Source organism: Mesoplodon densirostris, chromosome X, assembly GCF_025265405.1.
Source record: "Mesoplodon densirostris isolate mMesDen1 chromosome X, mMesDen1 primary haplotype, whole genome shotgun sequence".
In the NCBI taxonomy this organism is placed as follows: Eukaryota; Metazoa; Chordata; class Mammalia; order Artiodactyla; family Ziphiidae; genus Mesoplodon; species Mesoplodon densirostris.
The window spans coordinates 132,510,691-132,528,147 of record NC_082681.1 but is presented as its reverse complement, the minus strand read 5'-3'; the positions used below and the strand labels follow the sequence as shown (position 1 = coordinate 132,528,147).

Sequence of the window (17,457 nt, the reverse complement as noted above, 5' to 3'; positions counted from 1 at the left end):
CATGAACCTAAAGTTACTCTAAAAAATATTAAAAAAATGTGTGTGTGTGTGTACTCACAATAGAGCATTCTATCCATTCTGCAAATGGAGATAAAATGAGAGCCTTATGTGCCGTGGCAATGAAATGATAATTTATTAAGAAGAGAAAAAAAAAAATCTTAGCCCCCTGATTGAGATTCAAGGAATATGCAGGGCCATGCACCTTTATTTTGTGAATGATTTAAAGCCTCTGTACATGGCATAGTTTGCTTAGTTAATGTCAACCATTTATTTTTTAAACTTTATTTTTTGGCCAAGCTGCGTGACATGTGGGATATTAGTTCTTTAAAAGCTGGGGATTAAAAATATATGTAGGCCTTTTTCTTGGACAGATTTCTCTTTGGCATCTATCTATAGAATCAGCTGGCAAAGTTCATGTGTTACAAACGCACACTCAAGGCTTTCATTTTTTGATAATTCTGCGCCGATTATGACTTTTCTGTTCTACAAGTGGGAGGCAGATTTTCGTTTTAAATTTTTTTATTGAACTAATTTTGTGCCAGTCTCTGCTGTGCAGCACAGTGACTCAGTTATACACATATATACACTCCCTTCTCATATTCTTTTCCACTGTGGTCTATCACAGGGTATTCAATACAGCTCCTTGTGGTATAATTAGGAGCCTGTTGCCTATCCATGCCAAATGTAATAGTTGCCATTTACCAACCCCAAATTCCCAGTGCTTTCCTCTTCCTCTCCCCTTCCCCTTTGGCAACCACAAGTCCCTTCTCTATGTCTGTGAGTCTGTTTCTGTTTTGTAGATAGGTTCATTTGTGCCATATTTTAAATTCCACATATAAGTGATATATGGTATTTGTCTTTCTCTGTGTTGCTGCAAATGGCATTATTTTGTTCTTTTTTATAGCTGAGTAGTATTCCATTGTGTATATGTACCACATCTTCTTTATCCATTCATCTGTCGATGGACATTTAGGTAGTTTCCATGTTTTGGCTATTGTAAGTGCTGCTATGAACATAGCATATCTTTTTGAATTATAGTTTTGTCCAGGTATATTCCCAGGAATGGGATCGCTGGATCGTATGGTAGTTCTATTTTTAGTCCTCTGAGGAACCTCCATACTGTTTTCCATAATGGCTGCACCAATTTACATTCCCACCAACAGTGTAGGAGGTTCCCTTTTCTCCACACCCTCTCCAGCATTTATTATTTGTAGACTTTTTGATGATGACCATTCTGACTGGTGTGAGGTGATACCTCCTTGTAGTTTTGATTTGCATTTCTGTAATAATTAGTGATGTTGAGCATCTTTTCATGTGCCTACTGGCCATCTGTATGTCTTCTTTGGAAAAATGTCTAGTAAGGTCTCCAGGTGGCAGATATTTTGAAGGCTTATCTTTGGGAAGCAAATGAGTAATTTATTTCTTCTTTCAAAAGTGACTTTTGTCCAGTAAAACACTTCACTGGATGAAGGCAGAGCTAGTGCTTGGTAGCTGCTCATTGTAGACAGGCACTAAAAGAACGGCAGCTTTGCATGGGATACACACAGCTGACCTCAGTGTGACTTGATTGCCTACCTAGTTCAGCTGAGGCACACGACCTCCTGCTGAAATTACTTATGTCTTAGTACTTGGATATGTAATTCTATATATGATGTCCTTGCTACAAATGAGCAGTCTCATCTCTTTGCTTCCCAATAGTCTGTGAACTTTTGTAAAAGCCTCTTCTGTGTCCTAGTATATAATAATCATTCGTGTGTCCATTCACTCATTCATCCATCCATTCACTCATTCATCCACTCAGCGAAACCTACTGTGTACAGTGCACTTTTCTATCTTTGATGACGTTACAAAAATGAGTATGAGGTGCTGCTCACCTTAAAAACTGCTTCTTTCATATTTTTCTTTGAGTAGGAGAATAAACAGTTGAGCACTACGCTGGTTTTTTGGTGATTAATAATGGTCTAACGAGCTCATCCTCCCCAAAACAATTGCCTCGCCTCAAAGACACGACCGGTGGAAGGGAATTCAGACACTGTACAACCATGGGACAGAAAGAGGGTTTTATAATTTCATTTGGGTGATAGTTCCATGACCCATTTTGGTATCATACTTGTAGTTCTTTTATTCAGTAGTTTAGTAGCTGGCATTAGTCATGTTAATTGGAAGCATCCAGCTTTCAAATCATGCTACGTATATACACTGAACGCAAAGTATTCTTTATTACAGCCGTTAACTTTAAATAACAGGGTTTATTTAAAGTTTGGCATGCTTTGGGGAAAACATTTATTTGTCGACTTCTTTCTCTAAGAGCAAGGACTGTACTTTATTAAAAGTCTCCATTTTTCCTCTTTTACTGTTTTCCATTTTCCTTACGTACAGCTCACCCAGTGAATGAATTTTAGTTCAATCAACTATGCATAACCAATTAGCTATAGCTCCATGTAACTCTGTTACCAACTCCATGCTTGAAGTAAAATTGTTTATTTTCATATACCTAATTCCTTCTTTAAGTCAGATCCATCCTGAGATTGATATATAATTTGAGCCTTGAGGGAATGCTGTGTCTTTAATATTTGCTGTCATTTAATATATTAGATTGAACGTACTGGACACTTTGTAGAGATGGCTTCAGCTTCCTTCTGGGACTGTTGTGGGTGAGTTAGGCCTGTAACTCTGGATTACTGCCAATGTGCAACGTGGTTTCTTTGAATTTCATAGAGCTAGAACTAATACTGAATAACTTATGTGATATTGAAGAAACCTGATCCATAGTTTTTTTTTTCAAAATTCTGTAGATGAGATAGATTTTTCCATTTGCAAATGCATTCATAATATTTTTGCAGGAAACAGAGGGATAATTTGATACCTCATTTTACAATTGAGAGAACCATGATCTAACAAGGTTTTAAAAAATAATATAGGATCGGGACTTCCCTGGCAGTCCAGTGGTCAAGACTTCGCTTTCCAATGCAGGGGGTGTGGGTTCGATCCCTGGTCGGGGAGCTAAGATCCCACATGCCTCGCAAAGAAACAAAACATAAAACAAAAGCAATAATGTAATAAATTCAGTAAAGACTTTTTAAAAAAATTAGTAAAAAAATAATATAGGATATAACATTCAGAAGGAAATAATTGTGAATAAACAGAGTGAAGCGGATTGATACTCTTTGGTACAGTGCTACTATTCTACATGATACTTTAATGGTGGATACAAGTCATTAGATATTTGTCAAATCCCATAGAATGTACAACACTGAGAGTGGGCCCTAATGTAAACTCTGGCAGTTGGGTGATGATGACGTGTCAGTGAAAGTTTACAGATGATCAGAAATGTCCCACTCTGGTGGAAGATATTGCTAAAGGGGGAGGTTGTAGGTGTATAGGGGGCAGGCTGTATATGGGAGCTCTCTCTACTTGCTGCTCAATTCTGCAGTGAAGCTAAATCGGCTCTAAAAAACAAAGGCTATTACAACAAGGGAAATAATTCCTATAATTATTCATAGTCCTTTGCCATCGGTAGCTTTGGCTAAAATATAATTAACTTAACTTCTTCAGGTCCTTTTTAAGTACAGCTGGAGGACCTGGTTATTTTGGGATGGTTAGTAAGCTTCTTAACTTCTCTGGGCCTCCGTTTTCCCATCCATACAAGGGGAACGTAACTTGAAGAGGTATGACGTGTAGATAGGAAATAATACGCATGAAGTCATTTTGAATGCACATGGGAGGCATTTTTGAATATGTGATAGTGGTTTTAGTTGCTACCCTTTGGGGTTAAACGTTTATTCTGAGATACGTGTTGCTAATTTTCCTATCATTATCACAATTTATAATCCATATATAAAATATTTAATATCTAACATTTTTATTCTAATGCATACTAATATTTTAAGATAATCAGGTTTGGTATTTCATATTGAGCCTGCAATATATTTAATTTTTTAATATCACAGTATCTCTATTATCACTCAATACAGAATGAAAAATATTACACTAAATCCCATACCTTCATGATATGTGTGTGTGTGTGTGTGTGTGTGTGCACGCGCGCATGGTTAATGCTGAACTGTGTGTCCGACTTTCCTTTTAATACTAGTGGTAACACCATGCTGATATATGAATACTGCTTTCGACACTGCTTGGTGGGGGTGAGGAGAAAGACATGGTGTTATAATCGGCATACGCTGGAGTACTTTGATAAGGTTACCTCCGTTCCTGGGCTCCATTCTTCCACAAGAGGGGCCCTCCTGAACTCATGAGAGCGTTACCCCTTCATTACAAGGTGTCGCAAGCCAGTGATCTCCGACCCACTGTGCCCCGGGCTTGCCTCTTCAACCCATGAAGCGGCATCACATTCGACCAGCACAGATGAGTAGAAGGCAAGAAATCACCTGATGAATGTTATAGACAGAATTATCAACTGCAGGCAATCATGTTGCACATTCCTCTTTGGCCAAAGTAGCATAAAGGAAGAGGAGAGTGAAAGGAGTGGGAAGAAAACTCGGAAACCAAGGGTCGGGGTTGCCTCTCCTTCTACCGAGGAGAGGAGAACAATGCTGTGCTTTCATTGGCAATCCTTTGCCCAGGGGACGCAACCACGGACCCTGTAGAACGGAGTAAAAACCTGCGGGTTACTGGGTTCGCACATCTCCCCTTGCAGTCTCTGGGACCGAGTGAGCTGTAGTCAGACAAGGGATGTGACTGTGCAAGGATGGTCGGGGACGGGCGGCCCTGATGGCTCTAAGAGGGAGGAATGGTCCACAAGCCAAGGAGTGCGGGCATCAGCCAGAAGCGGGGAGTAGCAAGGACACAGATCCACGTCCAGAATGAGCACAGCCTTGCTGACACCTCAAGTGTAGCCCAGGAGACCTGTGTGGGACTTCTGACCTCCAGAAGTATACAACATCCCTTTGTCTTAGGCCACTACCTTTGTGGTTGGTAGCTAGTTACAGCAGTGATAGAAAACTAACACAGTGACCATCTCATTCATTAGTTCAGAAAACATTTTTGAGTGTTGGATAAATGAGACATGGCACCTACTCAATTCTGTGGCACGGTGGGTGTTAAAATGGAAATGTGACCAAAATGCTGTGGGGTACAGAAAAGAGAGAGCCCTACATTTGGCTGGTGGGGAAAGCCTGGCTAGAGGGATTGAAGTTTTTATTTGGAGCATTAGAAAATTGCCAAGAGGAGAAGACGTGGTGCCCACGTCTGGCACATGGTCTGCCGTGAAGTAAGTGCTGTGTCATAACTGACTGGGTGGGTTAGGGCAGCCTGCGGCCACCCCGGACATTCTTTCCAGCTCTCTCCCAGGCCGTGTGTATCTTGGTGAACGATTTCTTCATGCGTCCACAGCTTCTCACCTCATGTACCTGCATCTCCCCAGACCAAGGCCTTCTCTGGCTGCTAGAGCATTCCTGGCCTTTGCATGTGCTGGAGAGTAAGGTCCCTGGTGAACCCTAATCCGCAGTAACCCGCAGATAAAGAGGGGTAAGAGGTAGAGGATTCATATTCCTTGTCCCAGGAGGAAGACATTCTGAGACCTGTTCCTCAAGTCTTGTATAGGTTCCCTGGGGGTTGAGCTTTGTCGTCCATGGCGGTTTCCCGGTCATCAGCATTCCAGTTACTAGTACTGTCGTTTCCGCTCCTTTCCGACCTCGCCTCGTTGTTTCATCACGATTCTTGCAGTTGCCGCCTGGATGAGCTGCTTGCCCTCAAACTATTTATTTATTTTTTTTTTTTGCGGTACGCGGACCTCTCACTGCTGTGGCCTCTCCCGTTGCGGAGCACAGGCTCCGGACGCGCAGGCTCAGCGGCCATGGCTCACGGGCCCAGCCGCTCAGCGGCATGTGGGATCCTCCCAGACCGGGGCACGAACCCGCGTCCCCTGCATCGGCAGGCGGACTCCCAACCACTGCGCCACCAGGGAAGCTGCAAACTATTGTTTATTACTGAAGTCTAGTTGGTTTATAATGTTTGTTAGTTTCAGCTCTACATCAAAGTGATTCACTTGTATGTAATACTTTTTCAGGTTCTTTCCAATTATAGGTTATCACAAGATATTGAATATAGCTCTCTGTGCTATCCAGTGGGTCCTTGTTGTTCATCTGTTTTGTATATAGTGGTGTGTATGTGCTAATCCCAACCTCCTCAGTTATCCCTGGCCCCCCTTTCCTCTTTGGTAACCGTAAGTTTGTTCTCTAAGTCCATGAGTCTGTTTCTGTTTTGTCAGTAAGTTCATTTGTATCATTTTTTAAAGATTCCACATGTAATTGATATGATATTTGCTTTCTCTGTCTGATTTACTTCACTGAGTATGATCATCTCTAGGTCCATCCCTGTTGACGCAAATGGCATTATTTCATTCTTTTTTATGGCTGAGTAATGTTCCATTGTGTATATATGTACCACATCTTCTTTTTCCCTACATTGATGGGCATTTATGTTGCTTCTGTGTCTTGCCTGTTGTAAATAGCGCTGCAGTGAACATTAGGATGCATGGAAAAAACCCAAGTAAGACCATCACTATACATTTTTCTAACACATGAAGAATTGACACGTAGTGCTAAAATTTGGTGGTGATAATGATATTGTACTATTTTGCTTTCTGTCGTGCCTCTGAAACCTTATTCCTTTGTAACTTTCAGTACCTGCATTGCTCTTATACTGCCAACATAATTTAAGAAAAATCTCAGGATTTAAAAAAAAAATAATGAAGTCTTAGACACTGATGCTTCAGGACACTTGACTGTAAGGGACTCAGGTACCATTAAAAGACAAAGAAAACCCCACCAGATTGTGCATTGGAAGTGTGTGCCAGTGGATTGTGTTCTATAGGACTCCTTGGCCTAAACATGGAAACCCTTGTGTCCCTGAACGGAGAGTCTCAGCCTGAGTCAGGAAACTCAGTCAATCCACTGAGACCCTTGGACAGTGCTCCACAGGGCCACCCAACCCAGGCAAGGAAAGGTCAGACTTAGATGCCAAGACCCTGTGGATGGGTTGAATGATCCAGAAACCATCATTAAAGCATTATTCTTACAACCTATTTATTACAAATAGGAAAAGCAATTGTTCTATGGGCTCCTGAAATAATTTTCAGTCATATTTTAAAAAACTGCAAGGGACCTCAAAAAGTCATTTTCTATGTGTCTTTGCTACAAGGCAGAACTATTTAACTCTTACAGGACAAATGGGTATCCCTCAAATTCTTGAAGATTTACAGGGAGCAGCTTCCAGCAGCAACATTGTAATTTTGTTTTTGAATTTCAGTGAAGAAAAGATGCTCCAATTTTATGACAATGCATATAAATGTAGAAGATAATTTTTATATCATGCTAGTCTTTTTAAAATCCATATGCAATAATACCATTACTGTCTTTCATATTAATTTACTCCCCCTGCACATTTTTCATGCTCTCTTGACTCATTCATAATATCTGGCGTCCTGTGGAGACAGAACCTTAATAAGAACCCAAAAATGCCCAAGAGTGAATTTCAACCTTTGGAAGACTATTAGTAATTTTTCTATTTTCTGGCCATACACAAGTTATATGATCCTCTCTGGTGTTGGTGGAATCTAGAATAAACACTATGTATTTGTATTCCTGTTTCAATACTGCATTTGAAAAACAGACTGGTGATTTTTATGCTTTTTTCCACTGTCTTAAAGAAATGATGTGATAAAAATGTTACCGTGTCGGAAAATGGCATAAGTTATCTTTGATGAGATCACTACATTTGGGATGCAGACCAATTATGCTATAGAAATTTCTATCGGTTTTAATGACTAAAAAAATATATTTTCACCTTTGGGGGCTTCCCTGATGGCGCAGTGGTTAAGAATCCACCTGCCAATGCAGGGGACACGGGTTCGAGCCCTGGTCCGGGAAGATCCCACATGCCGTGGAGCAACTAAGACCGTGCGCCACAACTACTGAGCCCGCGTGCCACAACTACTGAAGCCTGTGTGCCTAGAGCCCGCGAGCCACAACTACTGAGCCCGTGTGCCACAACTACTAAAGCCAGTGTGCCTAGAGCCTGTGCTCCACAAGAGAAGCCACTGCAATGAGAAGCCCACTCACCGCAACCAAGAATAGTCCCCGCTCGTCACAACTGGAGAAAGCCCGCGCACAGCAACAAAGACCCAATGCAGCCATAAATAAATACATTTATTTAAAAAAAAAGAAAGAAAACTTGTTTTCACCTCTGTTTTCTTACGGCTGATGGACATGGCTTAGCAATGATGACACAGAAGATCTTCCGGAAGCACCCCTGATCTTGCTTTGTCCAAGTGGAGTAGGGAGTCACCTCCTTTGAGCCGTGATTGTGGCTCAAACATCGAGTCTGTAACACTTAGTCTTTAATGAACTTTAGCCACTAAAACAAGACTCCAACACCACTGTCAGCAGGAAAAATGCCTGTCAGAAACCAAGCAACCGTACATTCTGTATCTTCTGTATCTGACCCGTCCTCCGGATGACAGCCACACAGCCACTGGCCTGCCTTCCTTCTCTGGGAGCCCAGCGGTTGCTGTGCTGAGCCGGTCCTTGCAGGGCTGATTCACTCTTCCTGACGGCATCATCCTTTAGAAGTCCATGCTGGTCATCCTGTGCCTTCTCCCTTGGTCCTTCTCAGGCTTGTGCTGTGTAGGACCGCAGGGGAGAGCTCTGAGCATGCTTCCTAATCCAGACGTGAAAGGGGTTAACACCCCTGGGATGGCCCACCGTCTGTAGGGCCTGAATGCTGTTGGATACACTGGATCCTTGAGCCACACGGGTTTGAAATGCACGGGTCCACTCATCCGTGGATTTTTTTCAGTAATAAATACTACAGTGTTACAGGATGCCCGGTTGGTTGAATCCAGGGATGCAGAACCTCGAAGATATGGAGGAACCATGGATACAGAGGGCCGACTGTAAAGTTGTATGCCAATTCTCCACTGCTTAGAGGGTCAGTGCCCTTAACTCCTGAGTTGTTTAGGATCAGCTGTAAATGCTCCACCTGAAGGTGAAATCCAAAAGCCTATCTATACAGACCTAAGCAGATAGGGGAGGATTAGCCCCATTTATCCACCACGCTTTCCATTCTTTACCCTGATTCCTGAGATCACCACCTACATAAGCCACCTGGACAAAAGTTATTTTTTGAAGCTTTCTTTTGGGAGGAACCCAGGATGACTATTTCTTTCTTCTTCCTTTCTCTCTTCCTTTCTTTCTTTCTTCCTTTCTTCCTTGCTGCTTTCCTTCCTTGCTTCCTTCCTTCATTCGATCCCTCTCTCCCTCTCTCCTTCCTTCCTTCTTTCTTCTCTCCCCCTCTCTCTGTGTGTCTGTCTATCTAATCTATTTTGTAATCTATCATTTTATCTAGTCTATCATCTACCATCAGACATGAAGAGATACAATGACTTCTAAAGAGTCATTTTAAAGGAATGTTTGTGTATTAAAGGCAACTTAATCTGAATCAGTAAAAGCAAATAATTTCTAATCACTGATTCTTCTTTTAGTGACTAAAGTTTATTAAATACTGTTATGGGCTGAATGTTTGTGTACCCCAAATTCTTCTGTCTGTGAACCAGGAGGAGGGTCCCCACTAGAACCCGACCATGCTCGTACTCTCATCTGACTTCCAGCCTCCAGAACTGTGAGAAGTAAATGTCTGTTGTTTCTAAACCACCCAGTATATGAGATTGTGTTACAGCAGCCTGAGCTAAGACCCCGAATTTCTCTGTATTGGAAGAAGGGTGACGTGGCAGTTGTAACCGGAAAATTTGAGTAAGTTCCGGAACCAGAAAGTAAATGACGGAGCCTCCTTAAAATGTGTCTGATTAGAAGTATTCCATGTGTCTGTTGTTTAAAGAGACGACACAAGTCAAGCCGGATGATCTAAAGGGCACTCTGTGCCCCACCTCACCTGGAAATCTGCTCCCTGGCCTGAGTGAGCTATGAACAAACGCTTCCACAGCTCCTTAATCGAAAACACAGCCCCATGTTATTTTCATAACAATAGTGCTATGACATTCCTTGCTGCTTGGTTTTTCAGTTTTCAGTACACATCAGATGATGAGCTTCCTATTACCTCTAGTATAAACATGGCCCCTCAGCCAAGTCCACGTCCAGTTAGATCATCCTTGGCATCTTCCTATATTCAATGTTATGTCTCTAAGCTCATCAGAGAGTAGCATCCAGTTCCATAGGATGAGCCTGTGTTCCTGGCTTAATCATCTGCTAGAACTCTGTCACTTCCGTCTAACAGTGATCGGACAGGCCGCTCTGGTACATGAGGTCATTTAGCATAAGTCATGTGCAAGCAGTGGCCAGTAAACCTCCTGGGAAAGAGATGGATGGAAAAGACTTTAGATTCAGAAATGGTTCCACCCCCCGAGCTATTTCATCAAACCATTTATCCAGCCTACACTGAGTGTCTTTGAAATAGATTCTCTCGAGCGGCTCTCAGAAGGTTATAAGCAGCTGTGGGCAACATTGTGTAACTCTCTCTCCGTCATTGTGGACAGACACTAAGGAGAAGAAATGCTAGACGCTGGCAGAGTTTAAACATAAATGAGTTGACGTGTTTATGTGATTTCCTTGATAATATAATGCACCGGATGATTTCCAGATCGTGACTTTTAACTCTTTGCACATGCGTGGGCACTAGGTGTGTCCAGTATTTCAAGGAATCCTGCTGTGAATCTTCTTGTAAAGTAAAACATCCTTCTACGAAGTAAGTTATCCATCTCTCTCAGTAAACTTTGGTTTTGTTCTTCTATATTTAATTTTTTTAAGGAAGAGCCACTTCAAAAATTAATTTGATTTTAAGAAGCTCAAGCTTATTTTCCATGTTGGAAGAATCACAGCTTTCAGCTTGCTATATACGGCAAAGAAACAAAAACCTCTACTTTTGTAAAGAGAGTGTAATTTGAAAGATGATTAAATTGATGATATTTGATCAGTCATCAGAGTAATGGAGCTTGTACATACTCTCTCCCAACCATGTGCTATGAGCCTGCCATCATGCGTCCAGTTGGAAAATGTGCACGTGGCTTTGCTTACATTTGAACACGAAATTATCTGTGAAAATATACATGGTGATTGGCAGTGATCTCATAAATGCTAAGAACTTTTCCACCCACAGTACGATACTCATTCTGGAATTAGATGTATGGAAATGCTCGCATATGTCCTACCAACCAGTGTGCGTTACAGGCAACATTTACTGGTTACCAGCACGGTGTGTAGAACGCACATACTTGGTTTGTGGAAATCAGAAGAGGGGAAGAGACCTGAATTGGCCAGCTGGCACAGATTATATTTGGAGCAAAATCTCTCTTGCTCATCAAAACAAAATAAACTCACATCTCCTCAGTTAGTTGTATAATTGTATCCATCAAGATCCAATCTAGTACTAGACTCAATAGAGAATACCCTTCGCGGTTGTCTGAGATTTGTAGGTTGCTGAATTTTTAAAGAAATTCTGCAATTTTCAAATCTCTTTAGGGCTCTGCCTGAAGTTTTTCTCCTGAATTCAGTATTTCACTGTTCTTGTTTGGGATTTAAATTCTGTACTTTCTTTTGGAGTTCAAAACCTTTCAAAGACTTTTGTCAGTGAGTTAAAATAGCATAAAATCTGTCGTTTTTCAAATATACGCATAGATATATACGTATTCTCCCTCGCCCTCACCTATTGATTTACACCTATATCTATATGCAAGTATCTCTGCTCAGAGAAATACTTAAAACCAAATATGGGGTCAGTTGTATTTAAATGATTGCAAATGGCTTTATTTTAAGTGGAACTTAATCATATTACCCTCAGTAGAAATCTTGGTAGAACTCAGTTCAGTGGCGTGGGCTTCTGCGTAATATTGAGTCTAGGATGTAAGAATCACCAGACCTAACCTTGACACACTCACACCGCATGGCTTTTATACTTACTGTCTACGTTTTATGCGACTTTGGACTTGCCCAAGTAATAAAAAACAAACCCCTCTCCCCTGCGTAAAGCTTTCAGGGACCTGCCGTCACCTACAGGGCAAACCTCAGGCGTGTTGGCGTCGTGTAAAATTCTTGAGGATGAGGAAAGCTTACTGAGTGGTTTCTTTTCTCCACCAGCCCTGCTCCCATCCCCCGCCTCTTTCTGCCACGTCTCATATCAACTTTGCCTGCAGAATCCAAGAACTAGCTGGCAATACCATACACGGGAAGCCTCCTGGGATGTGTTAATCAAGGTGTTTCCTGTATCTGGAATCCTATTGCATTCTCTTCTTGGCGAGACCCTACAAAACCCAGCTCAAAATCACCTGACCCTGTCACAGGAGCCTCGAAGCCGAGTCAGTCACTCCCCTCTCTGTCTTCCCGTGACATCTCGTTCATTAACAAGAAGATATGTCTGTTGCTGCTTAACAGCTCTTCATAGCAGGGCAAGAATTTCAGGTAGACTTACACCGGGGATCCATGTCTGCAGTTCTGTTGCTTTTGTGTCGAATCAGCTGAATGCTGTGGTTGATTGGATCATCCTGCCTCAAGCTGTACCAATGGGAAGAGCCGTGAAATTGTTACGGTGTTGACCTCTTGTATGGAAGTTTGCTCGCCGTGAAATAGGGCCCAGAAAGATCATAATCAAATGTCACAGCGTTGTCATATTTTAATTTCAGTTAGCATTGAAATGGAATGCAGTTGAATGGAATGCGTTGAATGCATTATAGTGCCTTGAGTGTAATGCAGTTGAAATGTAATGAAATCCAAAAAAGCTACGTGCTGTATTATAGGTTCAACTTTTTTCCAAAATATATATAGAGCTATAAATATTCATCACTGGTAGGAGTCTTCCAGGGGTGACTGGAGTGGGCTTATCAGCAAAGGGCCAGTGGGAGTGATCTGAGGGGCACACAGAACAGCCTCCACAAAGGATACATTTTCCCTGTCTGGTGGGACCCCACCAACGTTTTTGAGGCCTTGTGAGTATATACTTGCCTTTTTAGTAAAATTCATGTAGGCGTTGTCACCTTATTAAACAGAGCCAGAAGCTGAAAGTGTGTGGGCCATTCAGGTACACTTAGACAAAAGGACTTTTCCCTTTTTTTTTTAAAACCCCGAACCAATTTTATAAACTGGCATAAAGCAGAGAACCCTGAAGTGGAGACCTAGGACGGCAGAGCTTCTGAGGTTGAATTGGAAGGCCCACTCCACTGTGTGCATGCAGAGTATGGGACGGGTGGATCGGGGCCCTTGTGGCTGATGGGCAAAATGGCGCCTCGCCGGCACTCCTTTGGGTGGTCGTGGAGACTGCTCTGTGCAAGCCTGTGCCTCTTTCGTATACAGCGTGGAAAACCACCAACTCCAGACTCACTTCTTTATTTTACCCGAGGCAGAGGGAGTCACGGACTTGCCTAAGGCAGGCATCCTCAGAAGATGTTCTTGGGGACAGAGAGTGGAAAGAAATCTTATTATGTTACGTATAAAGCATGAAATAACACAGTATATAAACAGATGCAGGGATATCCGTGGTATCAGAATTTCACGGGGTGTTTTTTGTTTTGTTTTGTATTTTTTTCCATATGTCCTTGTTGGTTATCTATTTTAAATGTAGCAGTGTGTACATGTCAATCCCAAACTCCCAGTCTATCCCTCCCCCCAACCCTTCGCCCCGCCGGTCACCATAAATTCATTCTCTAAGTCTGTGAGTCTGTTTCTGTTTTGTAAATAAGCTCATTTGTATCTTTTTCTTTTTTTTAGATTCCACATATAAGCAATATCATATGATCTTGGTCTTTTTATGCCTGACTTACTTCACTTAGTATGATCATCTCTAGGTCCATCCATGTAGCTGCCAATGGCATGATTTCATTCTTTTTGATGGCTGAGAAATGTTCCATCCTATACGTGTACCACATCTTTATCCATTCATCTGTCAGTGGACGTTCAGGTTGCTTCCACGTCTTGGCTATTGTAAACAGTGCTGCTCTGAACATTGGGGTGCGTGTATCCTTTTGAGTCATGTTTTTCTCTGGATATATGCCCAGGAGTAGGATTGTAAGGCTAGTCAATCGGGGTGTTGATTAGGAGAAAAACATTTCAAAAATCTCTTTGGAGGGCAATAATGGAAACAGGTTTCTTTGCTGGATAGAGTAGCGGATGGGGTAATGCTTGGTGACGCAGAGGGTAAGATGCAGTGTGACTCCCAGCTGCTTGGAGAAGTGGGTTTGCTGGAGATACAGAGAGAAGCAGTGTGTGTGCCTGTGGTCTCCTAGGATGAAAATGGAGCTCGTGGGTTGTGCAGTTCTGAACTGACGCAGAGGAAGACACTTTGTTTTTCTCTAACGCTGCCGTCACACATTACATCTTAAGGACCTTTTCCTAACCGTTAAAGACAACTTGACCATACCCTAGTGCTTTCCAGACATTTCTAATTATGGAAACGAGTCTCATTTTTTTGTGATGAAGTCTCGTTTTTCCGGTATTGAAAGGTCCCGCCCGCTTTCGAGTTTGGGTCCAATGCGAATCATCTCTTCTTCCCCCAGCCTGTGGCTGAGGGACCCACAGAGGGAAGCGTATAGGGTTCGACTCTTCCCTCTGCCTCCTTAAAGAACCTTCATTTTGTTACCTGGAAGCCTTTGAGCCATGGGGCCGATAAATTCTACATTAGAATGTAGAATTCTACAAAACAGTCGTGTCCAACTATACCCCAGCTAAGTAAACTTCTTTTTAAAATTGTTCAGTGTAACACATAGGGTAAGTTTTTTTTGGAATGAAAATAGAAGTGCTCTCTTTGTCATGCAAAAATAAGTTAGGGTTCCATCCTGAAGTAGCCCAGCCTGCCTCTACAGGGCATACAGAAGGTGGAAAGGTTTCGCATCTCTCATCTCGGAACTCTGGTCCACACTCTTTCCTTTCTAGCCAGCCGGTCCCTAGGTCCTTCAGAACCCAGCTCCTCTGAGGTCTCTTTTGTGCCGTCTGCCCCCTCCCGTACTTTAAACAAAACTTTCCTTGGTAGGAACCCGCCCTCTCAGAGCCACCATTTATCTGTGATTTGCAAAACGGCACAGAGGGTGTTTATATTTACTCATGGCTTCTTCCAGAAGCCACTGTGTTCCCAGGTTGGCAGAACTATCTCTGAGAGACCCTAAATGGAAGCCTTCAAACCCAGTGAGAGGATGCCTGAGGAAGCAGTTTTAGGCATACTGTCAGGGAGATATTTGGAGAGAGATTTCCTTGGGAATCCTCAAATCCCATCGCAGACTGGAACTCTGAGTCTTTCTTTGCGTCGCCGGGTCCCAGATGCACCATTTGCGTCATTTTTTCCCTCTGTACCCCTCAGGTATTTTGTTTTGTTTCTTAATCTGACTCTATTTATTGCTTCTGTTGATTACGCAGCAGGGTGCAATTTTCTCCTGTGCTGATGGTTACTTGTTTATTTTAAAGAAAGAAGCTTACTATTATTTTTGTTTTGGTAGCCTGAAAGACTCCTGAAAAAATAATGGCCCGTTGCTCCTATCTCCCTGCTGTAGCATAAAAGAGGGATGAGTTCAAGATTGTAGCTAAATAAAGCAGGGCTTCCATCATAGATAACGGTTCTCTAAAATGAAACCGATCTCTTAGAGCACTTTGATGTGGTTCTCTGAGATAAGAGATCTTTTTCTCTTCTGTGAATACAGCCAGTTATCCACGCAACAAAACATTCTTTGGTTCTGATTTACCATGTAGAGAACTGGCATGGCTGCTGCAGAATCCTTATACACCGTGTAAGTAATTAACTATCATCCGTTGTGTAATCCATCCCACTGTCGAGGCGGAGAAATCACCCTCATTTCTGTTTCTTGATCTCTTGGTTGCAACACAATTGACACCATCTGAAATGTTCCATAAGCTTATTCCAGTTGAAACCTACCTGGCGAATCACTCCTTGAATTAGCAGGATGGTTTTCAGACACTAGAAGAGTAGACCTTTCCCAGTGGAGACCCGTATCCACCAAGGGAGCCCATGAATTTCATTGGAGAGGGTCTGGGGGAATAAGATGATGCGTGTGTGCTCCGACTTCTTCTCAGTTAGTTATTTCGTAGCAGACTCTCTGTGTTATGTATTTCTGCAAGGACGGAAAGCCTGCCAAAAACTTTAATTTTGAGGAGATATAAATGAATTGTTACAGATGGAAAAAAGAAAACAGACATTTTCTGTAGGGAAAAAGACATTTTACTTCCAAATAAAAAGTGAGTCTCCTTTTTTTTATGAAAAAGAAAAAAAAATCAATGTAGACACAACAGCCAAACTGCCGTCACCCACGTCACCCTTGAAGGACCCCTCCCAGGACTGTGCGTGTGGTCGCCACGCAGCAAGGACTCCTCTGTGATTACAACAGAAGGGAGGGCCTGGCGAACCCTGACTATTCTCCTTGGAGTCCTCATAAATCAAATCCGGTTTCTCTAAGATCATGGCATGGGAGAGGCCATGCTCAAACAGACCTGATGGAATGCATGTTTTGCGAAATTGAATCACTGCAGCTTGAACATGTTCTTAAATGTACACGTTGAATTTGTTGAATTGTTCTAATTAGCAACCTGCCAAGCTTCATTGTCGATGGGCTAAACGGGTTATCTAGGTTTCCCTGAAGCTTTTATTTTTTTAAGGAGAGGTGTGTGTGTGTTTACTGTTACTCGATTTTTTAATCTCTTCAATATTTATGGCAAAGGGCGTTGCCTCCCTATTGCAAATGGTCCCCATCAGCAGACTCTCTGCTAATAAGAAGTCCTCTTCCAAGGGACTATTCAAAGAGGTAAATTTCCATTTGAAGGAAAAAGTTCTTCCAGGGATCTTGAGCAATAGCTGTAAACTGCTGCTAAGTCTTTGTCCTCTTCCTGTTTTGCAGGTATTCTGGCACAAGCAGGGTTCTCCTCCTGCCCCACTGTCTGGAAGATTTCACATTCCAGGCACCTCATCTTCCTCACCCAACAACGATGTTTTGTGTCTTGATCCCAGTTGAAGAGCCTGGCACACAAACAGCCTAGGCTATTCATTCCTGGAGCAATTTTACATACACAAGACGGAAGCCAAGACTGATGTCTTCATCCCAGACGTACTCGTTCACACACATTCTGGTACGTTCAAGTGCTGAGATGGGTACAGTGAACAGTAGGGTTTGAACACATGTTTCCCATCAGTAAGTCTGCTCTTGCCCACAGAGCTACCTCTCTGTGGCAGTTCCATCATCCAAATGGCTATTTAATCGAAGGATGTTTATTTCGTCCAACCGGAGTTCTTCCAGTGGGCCAGTGATGGCATCACCCAGCCACCCCGGTGGTGCTGTTGGCTGTCTGCTGGGGCAGGACCACTGCCAAGCCTGACACAGTCCCTCACACTGACTCCCAGACTCCCCAGCCAGAGACCCTGGACTGGCACCCCGTTGCAAAGGAAACCCTAGAGCTCTGACTTGTCACCGGCTGGAGGTTTTGAGTAGACGTTATGCCC

General features: G+C 42.6%; 1 long non-coding RNA gene across 1 annotated transcript in view; it reads left to right on the top strand.

The window, feature by feature from the left end:
* LOC132482063 (uncharacterized) overlaps positions 1-17,457 on the top strand; it is a 342,151-nt gene that overhangs the window by 99,457 nt on the left and 225,237 nt on the right. The window contains exon 3 of the long non-coding RNA XR_009530865.1: positions 16,859-17,087. This is a non-coding gene — a long non-coding RNA (uncharacterized LOC132482063). The remainder of the gene's footprint in view (positions 1-16,858; positions 17,088-17,457) is intronic.